General features: G+C 36.8%; 1 long non-coding RNA gene across 2 annotated transcripts; it reads right to left on the reverse strand.

Annotated features, from left to right (window-relative positions):
- Window positions 1-3,962: 3,962 nt before the first annotated feature.
- Window positions 3,963-8,003, reverse strand: LOC145980136 (uncharacterized). Of its 2 annotated transcripts, none has more exons than XR_014440833.1 (4): window positions 7,728-8,003; window positions 6,437-6,599; window positions 5,719-5,845; window positions 3,963-4,340 (listed from the first exon to the last, which is right to left on the reverse strand). It is a non-coding gene; the product is annotated as an uncharacterized LOC145980136 (long non-coding RNA). The 2 variants fall into 2 exon arrangements; XR_014440834.1 differs by having other exon boundaries at window positions 5,719-5,841; window positions 6,423-6,599.
- Between the last annotated feature and the right edge of the window lie 11,020 nt (window positions 8,004-19,023).

Genomic DNA, 19,023 nt, shown 5'->3' on the forward strand with positions numbered 1-19,023 from the left:
AGGGTTGTTTCTTTCAAATTTATTATGAAAAGAGGTGTTTCAAATATGTGGTAACTTTTCGGTCCAAGTTCCGATCGTTTAATTCAAAATTAATGGTGCAATGGTATTTTTTACACCGCTCGATTTTTTATCTGTATTAACACATCGTTACCACACATTCTTTATAGTTTTAGTGATTTCTTGCTGCATCTCGTGTGAAGAACGATTTATCCCTTCCACACATACCTACATGATTGTTTGGGGGTATATATATATTGCAACATATTGAAGGTTAGGTTTTTCGGAGCGAATTTACAATATAGAGAAAGTCCCCAATTTTGTTAATTTTCGGTATACTAACTAATTTTGGCCTCCAAATGACGAATCTGTTGTAAAAAACCGGGGGTCACGTCTGGAAATTTGAAAAAAAGCAGATTGATTTTTTATATATATAGGTGTACATGCGTAGTTTTACGAACGAAAATGTCATTGTTTCCAACCACACCGTTGTTTTACAAGAAAATGATTTATGATGTTCAATTCTAGTACGAACCATATTTTTTCGATGAATTTAGGGGTGAAATGAGTGCTAATGGAACCTAACCTAACCTCGTGTGAATGGTTCGTGGGGCTAACGTCAATGGTTTGTGGGGCTACCCGTGGATGGTTTTTGGGGCTAATGAACAATGTTTCATCAAAATGTACAATTTCTAGACGTGACCCCCGGGTTTTCAACAGATTCGTGATTAGGAGGCCAAAATTAATAAGTATACCGAAAATTAACAAAATTAGAGACTTTCTCTATATTGTAAATTCTTACCGGTTTTTCTTGGTAAATAATATTTTACGAAATTTTAAGGGCAAAAATACACACACATTCCTAAAATGAATGTTTTGCCTGTCTTTGATACAAATAGCTGATTGGTATCTTACGTTTTAGGTTAAGCAGGTTAGATTTAAGGCTCTTAGAATTAATAAAACATTCCTAAATACTTTCATTGTAAGGTTGGGTTAGTCAGGTTTAGGGTTCTTAGCATTATAACAATATCTCTAAGTGAACAAAACATCCAGTCTCAAGCACAAAACTCCCTTCGAACCTTGATGAAAATCTGCTAAAACTCCATGTCTTACATAACCGGAAACCAAGAATGATTATTTGCTGCAAATCACAGCTAATCGTGTAAGCTCCTTTAAAAATCGAAGTGTCTCGGGTAAATAATACTTTGTGTAGAATTTAACAGTGCTAATTCATTTCTCCAAGCTTCAAACTTACCTTCACATATTGTTTCCAGTATTCCAAACTACTTTCTAATACATCTATAAAATTTGCAAAAATGAAAAAGAAAGAAAAAAGAAAAGAATATCATTCAACATTCGGAACCGTTGCCAACTTCTCTATTAATGGCAGAATATTGATTTTCGGTAGGTAATTGTGGGAGTTTGTGAATGAGGGCTGATTTTCTATGAGCATTGTAGGAATATGTATGCATTTTATCCTAAATTTTCTAAATTTACAAAAAAAAATAATTGAAAAATCGAACGAACACATCAAACATTGGGAAATACAAGAGTTATCCATTGTTGACATAACATTAAAGTGCAAAAGCAACCTTTTGATGTAATTCTTTTATGGCATATTCCTGGTAAATCCAGGTTCCTCCCCTCACTAATTCATAATTTATTGAATGGAGATGGAAGTATACAGAATTTCTTTGCATTACCAATCCAAGTGTGATTTTCCTCAGTGAAATGTACAGAAAACATACCTCAAAAATGACAAAAATATGCTGTCATACAATGAATTTGCTAAAAAATATGCCTTGGTTTTTTTTATTTATTTACATGACAAATGACAGCATCATCATAGCGTTCACAGAAGATAGGAAATTTAATTTGGTGTGGAGAAATAAGCTAAGATAAAAACATGACAAAAATCTGAGGCCTGTAAGGGGAAAAAAATCTGAAAATATACTTACTGATTTCATAAAGGTGCTTTGTCAAAAATGAAAATTGTTACTTCTGGAAGTTTATGACAGCCACACAATCTTCATTGTGTACCTCAACCTATCTACTTACCATTCAAGTTAACATTTCTGGAGGTGTGAATATCCTTAGCTAGTTATATGCAGTAGCTTATGGCAAGTTGTGAATATGCTTAACTAGATGGCACCTCCATTGCAGGAAGAACACAGTAATTGCATGACAAATTGTATGCTGTAACTTATTAATGCCTAACAGAACCAAGAAGTTACAGAACTGGAATTGTAAATTTACACAGAGATCCAAGTTGTGGAAATTATGGGAGTGCAATACAGAGGTCTTTTTTTTTGGAAACTCTGTGAGCATTGGCACATAATACCAAAGACATGTTTTTCATAAATTTTCAGTCAATTATAATGTCTCTAACATGTAAATTTTGCATTCCTAGATGCTATTTAATGATTGGTACAACAACTATAATTCCTCAAAACTATTTATTCAGTGAAATGTAATTTTCAGTTGTTATAGTACCGAGACAGTGATGTGAAAAGATTTATGAATTATAATGACAATCTTAGTGTAGATTTCCCTTACTCTTTGAGTGGAGTGGAGTTTTAAGTCCACTTTTGTGCACAGATAGGCTAATTGGGACTGGACCTACAGTTTAAAGTAGGATCCGGACCACTATGCCTCACCGGTTCTCAAACTTGGAACCCCTTGATTGCAAAGCAAATATGTTACAACTATGCCATCGGGGAAGCACCCCTACCATTTGAAGTAGATGATGTAACAAAAATTATTGTGGATGCCGTATGCAAATGGAAATATAGCATCAAAAGGTAAAAATAATAATAAAAAAAAAGTCTCTCAAGAGATTGAAAATTAAATCTGGAGTCCCCTTGATGTTGAGGTAATTAAGATTTGACTAATCTATTAATGGGGAGACTGTTCAAAGAAGTCCTCCCATTAATGAATATTGCAATATTGTTGTACGAGAACCAGATGGACCTAACTTAAATTTATGTAATTTTCACGAGTGATTATGTCTGAATATAAAAAAGTCAGTAATTTGAAGATACTTAAATCCACTTTACCACTAATGAGAAAAGCTGGACATGGGTGAATCTGACTCCAAACATGGCTTTTTTAGAGTTACGTTCCTCTGGTTCTCACACGGCAACATATGACATGAGGTCGTCTTTATGCACAAAGAAGCTACAGTTTAAAGTGATATCTGAACCATTAAGTGCCTCTGCTGAGTATTGAACATGGAATCCCTTGATTACAAGATGGCAACATGCAACACTTCCAATACACCAATGAAGAGGCTTGAACTGTCAGTGAGCAAATGAGTAAAGTAAACCAATTTCAGATAGAACAGCACTGAAAAATATATTTGCAATGAAACTTTTATAAATCAAGTGGGAGGTGATTGTGTACATTATGAAACATGTATTCATGATTCATGAAATCAGATACACACTGATGCAGACCTTTTGTACACAGAAAAGGCATAGTTAAAAAAAAACTGACTACATGGGAACTTTGCATGTAATTTCAGCTTTTTAAAACTTTAGGAAAACCCTTTTGTGTGTTCTGTTACAGCTCTTGCAATAACAATCTTCTACAACAACACACTACTTTATGGCAAAAGTAACTAAGGCAATGAAGTACATTGATATTTCATAACGACAAACAAGGCTTAAAAACTGTTGCAAAGGGGAAGCTTTAAACAGAATAAAATAAACCTTTTCATGTTTCATCTTGCATATGAAAATATAAATCTCCTTTCTTTAAAGAAATATATTTTAAGGTAACAGCCATCCAAGCCATATGAAATGGCTGATGTGCATTTTACTGAAAAATTATCTGAAAATTCTGGCTCAAGCAGATATTTAGTTTTCTGTTGGTTGAGTCCCAATCTTCAAAAAAACTTGACAGCAGGTAGTAAAAATAAATAAGTGAACCATTTAAAGTATTCAATAATTAAATGAAAGAAGTGAGGAATTGGCACTGCTAACAATATTGAAATAAAGTTCTGGTGTACCGTTACAATGTTATATTTCAAAAAGAATGTCACAGAAAACCTATTTCACACAAACTTAATAACATTAAAGCACATCTGAAGATTCACACACACACACACACATGCAGAGTTGACAGTGGATGGGAAAACTGAATTTTCTTCCATCCCTCCATCTTTGATTTTTGTTGCCATAGGAGGGCGATAGTGAAGCACCATGTTCTTGAAAAGACACCTCCATTTTTGTTTTAGGATGCCAATGGTTCATTTCATTAGACAGCTATGCACCTCAGGAGTGTTTTCACCAGCACCATCTATTGGTGTCATGACCCATGGTCCTCTGGATACCCACTGTTACCTGCAAAGATAAAGAAAGGCCTGTCCTGAGTTTCCACTGTAGATAATAAATATCCCAATAACAATTGAAAGTAACTTCACTTAAAAGATTTTAAAGGATCAGCAGGAATTCAAGTATTAACTTATGAGCACTTCTATAATCTATTCCTTTACTTCAAAACATCTAAAATGCACATATCCGGTGATGGTTCCCCCAGTCTCTTATGAAGAAACTGTATGTTAAATTTGGCAATCCTCTAAAGTGCCACATTTATAGAAATTTTAAGTACTTTTGTTCAAATCGCAATGTCAATGTTTGACTTCTTAAAAATACGCAAGTGTTCCACAAAAGCTCTATTTCCATAGCAAATGGAATGTTGAACAAATGAACATGTAATAGCCTCATCTAGTTCCTGCACTTTTTTACACTCTGTGCAGTGCAGGTGTATCCAGTGTCAAGAGTAGTGCAAGGAAATCACGTTTAATCAACTGACGGAAAGCAGTGTTCCAGTTAAGAAGATTCAACAAATGCCTGTCTGCTGCTTTGAATGGTCATTTGATTAGTTAGCACACACCACGTGACCATACACCAGCCCGAAAGGTAGTGCAGATACCAAATACACTACTTGACTCCAAATCAACAAACCAGACAACTCAGTGTTGCACCGTGCAACCAACTAGACACTTCAGTGCAAAGAGAGTCAAAAAGTGCAGTCAACTAGACGGGGCTAATGTGTTATGACTCCTAGGTGTTTTTTAAACTTGCCCACAACAAATGAGGTTAGATAAATTTATCATCATCAATTTACATTCTACAAATTCTATTACATTTCAATAATCTTGTTATTCATATTCAAATTAAACATGTATCATATTTAATCGCATGCTCATTGTGTGGCAAACATTATAGATTATGCTAACTGTGAATGTTATGTGAAGGCTTCCATGTAAAGTATTGTCTGGAATAAAAATAATTATATGATTTTATGAAACATTCACGTAACATTTCTATTAATAAAAATGCTTCCACATAAAATTGTCCCTAGCATGGTCTTGTTGTATACTGGTAGGGTTTCTTCTTATTATTATTATTACTACTTGTATCTAAGAATAAAACGTTTTGATAACATTTGAAGAACTCAGAAATATTTAAGTTTAAAATTTACGGATAATGCACATTTTGTAATAATAAAAAGGTGAGAGAAGAGAATACTAGACTTATTGTAGAATATAGATAATTATGAAACAACACTGCACATGTATTCATAATACAGTTATGGTAATAAACATAGTACTTCACATCTTTAATAATGCAGTTCATATATGAGATGAGTGCAATTTAAATACTTCATGGAAAAATTATTAACAATAATTATTCCAGACTTAGAACATCTACATACCTAACAGCCAAGTGTTCCCTGTACCTGCCTTATTCTTATATTGACAAAAGTATCTGATGTTGGAATTCTTCATGTGTCCACCCTGGATACCGAGAGTAGTCACAATATTTTCATTTTAATCAGCTATCTGCAAAAGAGGAAAAGTACTGTAACTTTTGCACAAATAATTGGGTTAACAAGTTGAGGTATTGATCATAATAAGATACTGCACAAAGTTAATGATTTTTTTAATATATATATATATTCATTCATGTTATTCTGAATGAGAAATACCATCCATCTGATGTTACACATTACTCAGTTGTTTACTTCTGATTTATTTGAAAATAGCAACTGTTTTGAAAACCCCACAAATTCACCTTTTACTGTGTTCCAATAAAAAATAATAAAATATTAAAAGAATATCACTCTGGAACTGTTATTGCCATGAGCACCTTTGATTTGGTTTGTCTTAACAATTATAATTGTATTGTTTTGTCCATGCAAATAGGAATACGAGATAGAAAGTGATACAAATTTGTTTGCTAATCCAGAACTATGGATAGTATTGAAAATAAACTAGCATGTTCACTTGCACAATATACCTACCTACGTGGCCAGTCAGCCACTCATTTCAGTATTTATTACATTTTATTGTAGAAGCTGTCTAAAACCCACCACATGATGGATGTCAATAGGTGTTATTATAATGAAACAAAAATAACTTACACTATCTTACCTCCTTTTAACATCCAGCTGATCTGCTTGTATCATTGGGAACTTCATCCATTGTGAGGAGCAATAAACCACCATAGCACTGCACACTTGCTCTATACACTGGCTGATGACCTATAACCATCTGGCTGGTACCTCCATGTTGTGAAAATGAGAGCTTCTAGCACCTATAAAATTATTTCAGAAAAAATAATTATAAATTCTCTTACAAGGAAACTTCTATCAAACAGTTCCCACTGACTCAAAGATTTTCATGCTTAAAATAAATTCATGCTACCCACTATCAACACATGACATAAGGTAGTTAAACTGAGTGCATTCTGTTGATGGTTTCATATAGAAAAAAATATTTTCCCCTTTTCAATTGATGGTTATGAATACAGTATACCAAGTACCCCCTCCTATGCACACACACACACATATATATACATTACTAATGACATTTTTGTCACAAAAAAAGGTTTTCTCTCACCAGTGTCTGGGCAACCGAATGGAGTACTTTCACTTTTACTGGTGCTTAGGCGTGTAGGTTAGATTTTGTGATTACAATAAAAAAAAGATAATTTTACATTCCCGTCGTGATAAAAAAATAGATTTGGGATAAATTCTAATGTCCGTAACTCTGTAAATATACGTTTCTATGCCCCCAAGCTTCTGATATAGTCTTAACAACAGTTAATCTTTCCATGGGGAATTTTTCCTGGAAATTCGAGGGAGTACGTAATTTAGTACACTCGACCTGCAATTAATACAACTTAAAACATAGTGTCAAAATTTCCTTTAAAATCTTTATCATCAGTTCTTATCATCAGTTCACGTACTGTATAAATCATGCGTACCATTTCTCCCCCTATATATAACATATGGTAGTGGTGCCTAATTGAAGTATTTTATAGTACTGTAATTTCATTTACTGGTTGCAACAGGACAATATGTTGCAGAAAATTAATTGTTCTTATTTTGTGCGGCATCGTTATTTTACATTTTGATGTGACGTGGGTGGAATGTTGGCATACATTTCCCAGGTGTATCAAAATATATTTTGCAATAGTATTTTATTTCGCGATTGCTAAGCTTAAGGAATGTTGCAAAAATATCAGCTCTAATTCTTACAAAGTACGTGGAACAATGTAATTAACAATAAGAAGGAAAATGGCACGAAGTATTTAATTCTTTAGGTACATCGTAGCAACAATTCACAATACATACGTATTTCACTCTCCCCCAGATATGTTCCAATTGCCCTTATGTTCATACACAATAATATTAATAACATACTAACATGACGTACTTACTCGAAATACGACTGAAACGAAGTGGGCTTGCAATTCTTCTTTCTTCAAAACCATCCTCCGCAACAGCTGATAGTGTCCATCTTGAAAATCTGCAGCCGTGAACGAACTCGGTAGGTGCCTGGCTTGTGAGTAGGTTCCACTCGTTTTCTGTTAGCGCGTCCGTAACCGTATTCGTTAACGAAGAGTGGAGACTACACTAAATGGCATTCGTTAGCCTTTCTTGACAAAAACGTCACGAACTCGTTAGACCTTAACGTGTTGACAGTTCAAGACTTAGGCCCCAGATGGGACTGCAGACCAATATCTGCAATTTCCTGATAGTTTCGGAATTTCTGCGATAAGAAACTGCATTGAGACTGTCAAATCAGTTATCCCCCCCCCCCCTCGAATCATATTAAAGAAATTTGGTTCTTAAAAACGTAGTGACACAAGATGAACAGAAAAGTATCAATACTAAGTAGCGTGACTTCCTGACTACAAACACACAACTTTGTCGGGTCCAACATCCCCTCCCCCCTGCTCCCCAACAAGCTTCCGGCCAGCAGTGTCCTGGACGAAATAAAGCAACCCTAATCATACCAAAAGTTGATCCATCCCTCCCCCCCGTGAACTATATATACGCCCATGTGTATAACAATATCCCATACTGAAATGGTACGATATAATTATTTTGAATTTTGTACTGCGAAAAAAAGCCGCCTCATCTCGTTACCCCGAACGCATTAATTGGTTGGTTCACAACTTCACCACTAAGGATCCTATCGAGACGAGACATGGCAGCCTTGGTCTCGTTCTCGTTGACAGCTGTAAATGTCTGTCTCGTGTTTATTTGTAAATGTCTCATTGACAGTCTCGTCTCAATTTATAAACATCCGTCTCGGTTTGGGAGGGCAATTCTCGTTCTCGTCTCAAGTATAGAAAATTATAGAATTAACAACGTATGCAAAGGCTTATCATTATAAATACAAAAAAAACTTTCTTAATATATTTTTTTTTACTCCTCGTTTCGACGGTACAGCCCTCGAAAACTAAATATTATCCTGCTTATATATGCAAACCAAACTGCAGTTTCAGAATTACCAGGAATGAACTGGCGTTGTAATTATTATACACAAAATTCATGATTTATCTGAGGAAGTCGCATGTTCCAGGTTTGCTTCTCGACCTGGGCATGACTGTTTCCTTGTGAGTGACATTTCATTGAACTGGAAATTGTTACATGGGAGGATGTTTTCTCGAGACTTTGGGGACAGCTAGGGGGATGCTTCTATTGTTAATGTTAGTGTTGCTTACGAGACGAGGCATGTTCCGTCTCGTCTCATAAAAGGAGATGGGACAAGTGAATGATTTCGAAATGGGACAGAAGAAAAAGTTCGTCTCTTATCATGGCAGGTTGGGTGATACTTAGATTGTGCGGTTGGTGGTAGTGTGTGTGTGGGGGGGGGGGGTGTACTCCTGCACCCCGACTTCGAATACTGCTTGTAGTTATTCATCTTCATTGTAGCGATTAGCCAAAAGTGGAAAGAAATGTGATGTTAGAGATGATACATAATAAATTAACCATGCGTTCTCATCGTTGCGGTTAAACAAAGTGAACGGAAAAACGACGTAAAAGTAGGCTAAATACGAAAATTTGCAATATATATTAACTGAAGAAAACTGTCATTTCCTGCAGGAAATTTAAAAATTCACCGTACCTTTTTATACCGTATCACCTCTTATATTGCAGAAATTGGCGTGTAAACCAGTGTGAAGAAAATATTATGACGATAATAATTGTAATTCCAGAAAAGGCATTCGTATAACATTAAGTTCTTGCCAGTCAGAACTAACCTATGTATTCGCAATGAACAAGGCTGTTCACGTGTTCAGCCATTGACTGTTACAAGGTTTGCTTTGTCACCCTAATGTGAAAACCCTCTACCGAGTGGCTGAATTATAGTAAATATTACTATACTGCTAGGGTATAATTCATCTCCAAGAAATGGAGCACAGATTTTTGCACTGGAAGTTGTAAGATACTTGTTTTACACAGTAACGAGTGAATTTGCTGTCGCTCTCGCGGCTCATGCTAAGTTGACGGGACGAGCAGAAGCCCCGCCTGCACGCATTTCTAAGTGATGACGTCAGAGGACCTCCTGTCTGTGGAGAGGACGTTTTCAAATCCGTGACGTAGTAGGTGAATTTCAGCGGTGTTTGAAGGCGTGTTTCTCGAGAACGGAAACAAATATCGCCGAGATATTTTGCACATCTCATGTTTGTGTCATTATCTGTAAAATGAATGGATTTAAAACGTTTTTCATGTCAAAGTGGAAATGTCCATTACGGATTCATTCATTTGTCGAATCGATTTGAATACATTTGGAGTGATTTGAGAGTGACATCGTATGGTCAAATCTATTTACGACTTTGTTTTAGGTACATGAGTTTCATTTTCCACCCAGTTAATGAGAGAAATGAACCTAATGTCAAAAACTTATTGTCCTAGCCTGAGTGGCTAGCTTCACTCAGGGATGCGCAGATCAGGCTGGCGCGTCAGGCTAACTTCACGGACATACGTGTCACACGTATGTCAAAATAGAATAAGGATCAGAAACAGCGTTTAAATGTTAGAATAAACTTTCAGTCAGTTGAGGTAGAATTAGTGTTGCGTGTAGGTTGCTATGCGGTGTGCTCTCCTACGGTTCTTTTGTGCGCCTCGTCGCAATTTACAGTGGGAAGGATATCTGTTGTCTCTTGCATGTGTGACTACTATCCGTGACAAAAAAATTGAGCCCTCGGTTTGCGTGCTTGTAAAATTGTACTCCGTGGGAGAAAAAAGTCAAATATACCTCATTGGAAAGCTACAAGTAAGTGTCTGCTTTTAGACAAAAGCAAGACGAAGTGATTTTAACTGTCTGTTTTCTATTCAGAGAAAAATGTTTGTAAAAGTGTAGTTTTTCGTCTGTTTTTTACATAACTCGAATTCAATTGTGTGTAGCTTCGCGTAAAACCGTCGTAAAAATATCATCTTTTTTGTGATTGAAGCTTGTTTATGTGGAAATATTCAGCCAAATATAATGGTACTATCAGCTGTGGAACAGCCACAATCAATGATTAATTATGATGTTGCAATCTCGGAAATGGCCAGTCCAATGGTTATGAAATGCATATCGAAATGATGGCCGTGGAATAAAAATCAAATTTCCATATTTCAGTCTTTCACACTGTACGAATTGAAAACAACAGAGAGAATTGTTTTTCTTGGTAACCGTTTCCCGCGCGATTCACATCGTTGCGAACAAGTGAGCTGTGTTGCTAAGCGTCGCCGCTTGCCCTTTAAACTCCGCGTCCAAGCAGCTTTGACACGGGAAATGAGCCGAAACAATGTGTTGTGCAAAGGAAAGCATTGTAGAGATGTCGAAATTTTCTTTTGTCACTTCTGTGTTTACATTCCTGTCATGAATTATTGCCTGAATTCCCACATAACCATGATAATTCTTACGTGCATTCTATCCAGGCAGTCGGCTTCTCACAAGTTCGCGTGTTTGTTCGTACAGGCAATTCGGTTTAGCTTGAGCTCTGACCTTCAGCTGCGCAGAAGCTTGCCGTCAGCGCGACGATGCGAGAGTCCCACTGAGAGCAGTGTTCAGTACTGGCATTTAGTTTCTATTTTCAAAGGGGCAGTTTGAGAAGGTGATTTAAGGAAAAGAATGACAGAGGATTCTTTTTGTCAGTGAAACCTCCATTGATTAAGCCCCCTCGGCGAAAGAGGCATCCTCCTTTCCCCCTCTTCCTCTCCAGGGGGGGTCAGATCCTGTTATCACTAGTAAGGTGATTGATGACCTGTGTTGCAGGGTATTTTTATTCAATGGAAGCTGGGGTGAAAACGGAAAAAAATATTGGAGAATGCAAAGTGATTCACAGTCAGAGTAGAGAAATTATCTAAACATAAGTTTATGAAGAAAGAAACTGACAGTGCTCTTGCGTTGAATGTTAAACAAGTGCAAAACCATATTTCCACTGCTACTGAAGTGTCATTAAGTACTTTGAAATGCATCTAATCGCAACAAAGTAACTGGGAAGAGATTAGTAACGCCTAGTAAACCACGCAGAAGAAAGGAATTTAAAGTGATGTGGACGAATTTGAGAGTGTGTTATTCATAGAATAGGGCTACCACACGTCCTGGTTTTCCCGGTCTTTTCGGACCCTGAAATTTGCGTCCGGGCGGGTTTTTACTTTCTGTTAAAATGTCCGGGTTTTTACTTTTATCCAATCATCATAGGTCAGAGATCACGAAGTTACAACTTCTCGAATCATTAAAGTCTGATGTTGGCAGTACTGGACGATGCGCTAAGCGTGTCGTTTGTTGTTACAGTTTCAAGTTCCGGTCGATGTGACTTCCGCGTCATTCGTTTGTTCGTGTTTCGAAGTTGAAGTTAGAGTTTGCGAACACGGTGTAAGCTACTAATATGCCTAAAAGAAAGTGCAAGTTTACTAATGAGTTACAAGAAAAGTATTCATGTTTTAGACGTGGTAGAGACGATTTTGAAGGCGAGTGTATGGTTTCTAAACCCGGTACATATGTTTCTGTGTACATATATGTGTACATATTTTATTTAATGGTGATAAATTGTGTGATTTATGTAATGTTTTCTTGTTTGTGAATAAATTGATGGTGTGTGTGGCTTCCGAAGAAAATGTCCTCTTTTTAGGATTTCAAAATATGGTAGGCCTATCATAGAACAATTGATGAATTTCATGATCATGAACTTCTCCTTTAGATTCGTATTATATATATATATATATACAGGGTGGTCCAAAAGTCCCGGATCGGTCACATATCGTGAGAAATACACATCGAATCGGAAAACGAAAAAATACGTGTTTAATAAGTGAAGAAAAGCTATTCAATTATATCACACTTGATTCCCCACCCCCCGCCAACCTGGGGGTGGAGCGGGGGCAACTGTGAAATTTTAAATGGAAACCCCCATTTTGTATTGTAGAATCTGAAAGAGGACTACATTCCGAGTCCAACGGGCTATTAACGATCCTCCTAGCTTAATTACGAACCGAGATATGGCGATTTTTAATGTCCGGAAAAAGAAAAAAAAGTGAAGATTTCATAAAACCAAAAAAAAATTCAAAGGGACGCTCTGCCCCTAATTGAGCTAGAGTGAAATCTGCAATTCAAGACCTTTGAATAGAGTATATGGTAGACCCCTCCTCCCGTCCCTTTGATTTTTTTTTTTTTGGTTTTATGAAATCTTCACTTTTTTAAAAAATTTTTTACGAACATTAAAAATCGCCATATCTCCGTTTGTAATTAAACTAGGAGGATCGTTAATAGCCCGTTGGACTCGGAATGTAGTCCTCTTTCCGATCCTACAATACAAAATGGGGGTTTCCATTTAAAATTTCATAGATGCCCCCCCGCTCCACCCCCAGGGGAATCAAGTGATATATATATATATATATATATATATATATATATATATATATATAATGAGACAACAGCATTTCGCCTTTGCAGTTTCATGTCTAGTATAGTAGAATTGTAACTTCCGCGAATTGCAACACTGCTCCTATGAGTCACGTGACGTCCTCTGCAGACGACAAACCTTTCCCGCTTCGCGCTGACCAGAGCTCAAGCTAAACTGAATCAGTGTTGCCACAATCTGTAAGCACAATTTCCCTTTCCAAGGGGCAAAATTTCCCTTTTTCGCTTTTTCCCTTCATCTAAAGAATTATTATTATTATTATTAATAATAATAATTAAATATTATCGTTGACCCATGTTCGTATGTATGTATAAAATGTTAATCAATTTAACTTTTAAATGCTACGACGCCAGGGGTACCGGGTTCGAATCCCGGCCTGGGCATGCCTGTTTGTGAGTGTCCATTCACAAATTTCATCATATCATTACTCATCCCCATCTTTGCAATTAGCCAAAAGTGGCAGAAAAGCGAAGTAAAATAAACCAAATCAATAAACAATAAAATTAATAACTTTTAAATGTTTTTTTTGGAAGATTTAGATTTTATTTCTAAACCAAGCTAAATTTTTTTGTTTTGAGATGAATGCTAAAACTATGTTATAGTTGGCAACTGAAGATTTTCATCAGTAAAAAGCAAAACACACAAACAGAGATTGGATTTAGGGAGGCCAATGCCCCTTGTCTTCATCACACCATCAAAAGAAAATTAAAAATATTCTACACAAAATGCTGTTCTAGTAAGGCGCACATATGAAGAGTTTGTGTGGAAAATCACATTTTTGCCTCCCCATAAAAATGTTAAGTTCGGCGCATGGATATACGCGTTTTATTAAAAAAGATATATAGTACATACCTGAGCAAATGTTCTATTCTGGTAAATTTCACATATTAGGTGGAAACTTCTAAAACACAGCAAGTTTTTTATTAAAATTTAATCCATTGTTGGTCACTTCTTGCCACTCTGCACGGAATTTTTCAACTTGTTCCCGCGGTGTTTTTTCATCTTCCGATAATTCTCCACAACGTTTTCTAATATATTCTGGAGTTGCAGATGGTTTCCTTTGCTTCCCTTGTTCTCGCGTCGTCCAAGACGAGCACAGCATTCCACCGAACACTCGCACACGACGAATAACCCACCCAGTGTCCAATGAAGACTGAAGTAAAGATAGGTTTGCGACAAAGATAACTTTATGGTTTGCACGTGTAGTGTTTGAGGCAAAATTCAGAGAACCGGGGAAAGCTTTACATAAACAATACCCTCGGACTCCCACTCCCATAAGGGTGAATGGCCAAAGACCTCCGGCCCCAAACGGTAGCCAGATGTGGGTCAACCCAAATTCCACCCTTCCTCTCAGAACGAAGTATACGACAAAATAAAAAAAATAATAAGTTCTCATTTTCAAAACTGGAATCTGTTATAATGTTTAATATAATTAATGTTTAGTCTGTCTTAAAATTTCCCTGAAAATTCGCTATTTTTCATCAAACTTCCCTTTTAACTTAAAATTAGTTCCAAATTTCCCTTCAAAAAGGGAAATTTCCCTTCATGTGGCAACACTGAACCGAATGCGCGCACAGTATTGAGTGATTGCGGTTCTGTGAAGTGATCAGACCAAGGTGTCAAGTGCACGGCGGAGTGTTTGGGGGTTACGTCAACACAGTGAAAAAGTAAAGAAAAAGGAAACAACAAAAACTTGCATCGACCCAATATTTTATTGGGCGAGATTTTGCAAGATGTGGTGAGAAGAAAGATACACAACTTTTATTTTAATTATCCAGTTCAACAGAATCCATTATGAACAGAATTTCATACTTTTACCTTTCACTCATTATATTAATTGAAAATTTATTAGTTTTTAGTCCTTCTGTCTCTCTTAATGAACCGCCGGCCCCCGTGGCGGAGTGGTTAGCACATCGCGCTGCGACGACAGGGGTCCCGGGTTCGAATCCTGGCTTGTGCATGGACGTTTGTGATGTCTATACATCAATTTCATCATATCATCATCACTAGGGCTAGGATTTTGATGAAATTGCATCTTTTTTTCTGGTGAATAAGAAACCCAAATCTTTTAATATTTATATGTTTCATGTCGTGCTGAAACTTTTAAGCACTATTTGTTGGGGCATTTTTTTGCATTTTTTGCCATTATGGGTTGTATAAGTCATTTTTTGACATTTTAAGTCATTTTTTGGTCATTTTTTTTATTTTCTTAGTTTTCCAGAGCACTTGTATGCTGCGAGTGCATGGGCAGCATTAACGTGAAAGGATTAAGATGACTAAATATCCTATTTTTTCATATCTTCCCTAGACAATTTAAAATATATGAAACCGCAGCTACCTTCCATCCGTCTCAGAAGAAAATAAACAACACGAATATAACGATTTCCTTACAATGAAATTCAATTGTTAGAAGTTCAAAACAGCTCGCAATTTTGCCCCAGGAGAAGAAAGTCGTTGCCCTGCCTAATCTTATCTTCTAATCTGCTCAGACCAATTGTTATGTTCCTTGAAAGTGAATGGATGGAACGTGTGATCTGGCCATTGTCGAAGTTCCTGTTTATTGCGAGAATTTACTTTGGTGCAGTGTTCAGTAGAGCAGGTTTTCGAAGCATTGGACAAGATGCCAAAAACCAAGCAAAGTAAACAGTACAAATTAAAACAGTTTGTGTCCCAGTATGGTGAAAATACGTTCAGCACGGACGGATCAATATTATTCTGTCAGCTTTGTGGTGTAAGAGTTGCTGCGGAAAAGAAATTCACGGTGGAGCAACATGTCAACCGCGAGAAACACAAGGCAGCTCTTAAGCAAATTCAAGATCAGAAGAGGACGGTGCAATTGTTAAGGGTGAGTGTTCCTCCAAATCCTCTGTTATTTCTGAAGAACTGTGCGACGCTTTTATTTCTGCTGACATTCCTCTAAGTAAACTAAATAATCCTAAACTTCGAGCATTTTTGGAAAAACATACTGGGAAATCGATGCCAGATTCTTCCACGCTAAGGAAAAATTATGTCAAGAAATGCTACAACCAAACAATGGATCAAATTCGGCAGAAAATTCATGGTAAAAAAATATGGGTGTCAATTGACGAAAGTACCGACTCACTCGGACGGTACATTGCAAATGTAGTGATTGGTACGATGCAGGAATCCGAGTCTACTCAAGGGTTTCTAATAAATTGTGAATGTCTAGAAAAAGTGAATTATTCAACGATCAGCAAAGTTTTCAATAACGCGATGCACTTATTGTGGCCCGACGGCATTCAATATGACAAGGTGTTGCTTTTCGTAACAGATGCGGCACCGTACATGGTTAAAGCAGGGAATTCTCTGAAAGGTCTGTACTCGAAAATGGTACATGTAACATGTCTTGCACATGCGTGTCACCGTATTGCTGAAGAACTGAGAAGTCACTATCCTGATGTAGACCAACTGATTGCAAACATTAAGAAGATTTTCCTCAAGTCCCCATCACGAGTGTTAGCTTTTAGGTATCATGCACCTGATGTGCCTTTGCCACCAGCTCCTATTCTTACTAGATGGGGTACATGGTTAGAGGCTTGTGGTTACTATTGTGAAAATTATAAAGTTGTGAAAGAAGTTGTAACCTCGTTCGACAGCAGTGAAGCATTGTGTATAAGACAAGCACAGGAACTCTTGGCTGATCCCGAAATGGAGGGAAAATTATGCTATATAAAGTCCAACTTCGGCTTCCTACCTTCTGCCATAACTTCACTCGAGACATCTGGAGCTACATTGGTTGATCAAGTTAATGTCCTTAACAAAGTTCAGGATAATTTGGAAGCAGTTCCAGGTACTGTTGGAATACAAGTGAGAGAAAAGATGCAGAAAGTGGTAGGGAAAAATGCAGGATACACAATAATATGTTCTATTCGTGACGTATTGTGTGGGAAAACGTTTTCATTGCCAGACTCTGAAACCGAATTAGAACCAAGTGACATTGTATGTTTTAAATATGCCCCTATTACCTCTGTTGATGTTGAAAGGAGCTTTTCTATGTATAAAAGTGTGCTAGCTGACATAGTCATTCATTTCGTTTTAAAAATTTACAGAAAATATTCGTTACACACTGCAACTCAAAACTGAACAGTAACCTCTCATAATTTGTCAAAAGTTGCATACTAGAGTTGCTGTAATTTGAAGTGCAAATAAAATTTTACTTTGGAATTTTTAGCGGTTTTTAGGTCATTTTTAAAGTCATTTTTTGGCAATTTTTAGGTCATAAATGCATCTTTTTAAGGGCATTTTTTACGAATTTTTAGGTCATCAAAATCCTAGCCCTAATCATCACTCATCCCCATCTTCGCAAATTAGCCAAAAGTGGCACAAGGAGCGATGTAAAATAAATCAAATCAAAATGAAAGAAAAATCAAATCTCTTAATGAACCCATAACTCCTTGCTTATTACAAGAGTTGCAGCTGTGAAACAGACAACATATAAAAACAATATTTCAGGTGGAATGTAGAGCAACACGTTAAATGCTGAGACCACCACCACTACTCGACAGGATGATTAAGTTAATTTAGCGAGATAAACACAATTACGTGCGTTTTTGCTCGAAATATATTTTAAAATATTAGTTGGCGTGAAGGCTTCAAATGCGCAATTGTTTAAATATAATTTTTATGCGTTGCTATCGCTAGTATGCACCTCGCTCTGTTTCCCTTTCTTATGAAATCGCTGTACACAGCAGGTGCGTTATTATTGTATACAGAGAAGACTGGATCTCTCATCGGCTTAATTAAAATCGTCCTCGTTGAACATCGTTGCCCTCAATATCTGTTTAAATGTGCGGCATAAAATAATACTGGGAAAATGATGTTCATATAAAGCCGAGTTGAGTTGTTTTCTCTCTTTAAGTCCACTTTATGCACAGATAGGCTAATCGGGACTGGACTTACAGTTTAAAGTGGGATCCCAACCACTATGTACCTCCAGCGGGTATCAAAGGAGACGACGTTCATATGAAGTTAACATCTAAAAGAAATGCCCCCTCAAAAAAAAACCCTGCAGTACAGCGGTACTCCATTTGCAATATGAGAAATATTTTATTCATTATTTTAGGCTGTGACAATACTTTTGATCGGCTCGACGGAACGCACTTGCGCGATTCTCGCAGGGAAGTTCAGCGAAAGTCGCCTGCAGCCCGCGGAGTCTTGAGATTGGTCGCACCCGGCCAGACGTCATGTACCCGTTTACCATATTAGGAGTGCGAAAGAATAATTAATATCTGGAACCATATTTGAGGTACACACGCCAAACTTCTGGGATGTGATCAAATGCGTTATATCAACAGTTTTTTTTTTCCATTGAATTTGTTATTATGCATTTGAAGTTTGCACGTTTCCCTAAAATGACAATTTTTGAAGTATCTAGTAAAAATATGCATTTGACTTTTTTCTACAGAGGCGCAAAAATAATCGAACTTCAAGTACACAAAATCTCAAAATTATATGTACAGTTAATTATGAACTGTATGGTATTAAGTTTCCCGTTCGTGAAAATTGGAAGAAAAACTACACTTTATAACGCTTATTAAAAAGTAGATACTTGAATCTTTCCAATGAGGTATATTTGAATTTTTCCTCCCACGGAGCACAATTTTTCAAGCGCGTAAACCGAGGGCTCAATATTTTTGTCACGGATAGTAGTACTGGCTTTGCTCTGTGATTCTGTAATCTGTTGTGGACAGAGAGGGAGATCTTGTAGTAGGAATGCAGGTGCGACTTCTGATCGGCCAATGTAACTGCATCTGGATTCCAACAACCTTTACTGCAACGACCCGCAACTAAC

Source organism: Lepisma saccharinum, chromosome 27 (assembly GCF_977018435.1).
Source record: "Lepisma saccharinum chromosome 27, izLepSacc3.1, whole genome shotgun sequence".
Classification (NCBI taxonomy): Eukaryota; Metazoa; Arthropoda; class Insecta; order Zygentoma; family Lepismatidae; genus Lepisma; species Lepisma saccharinum.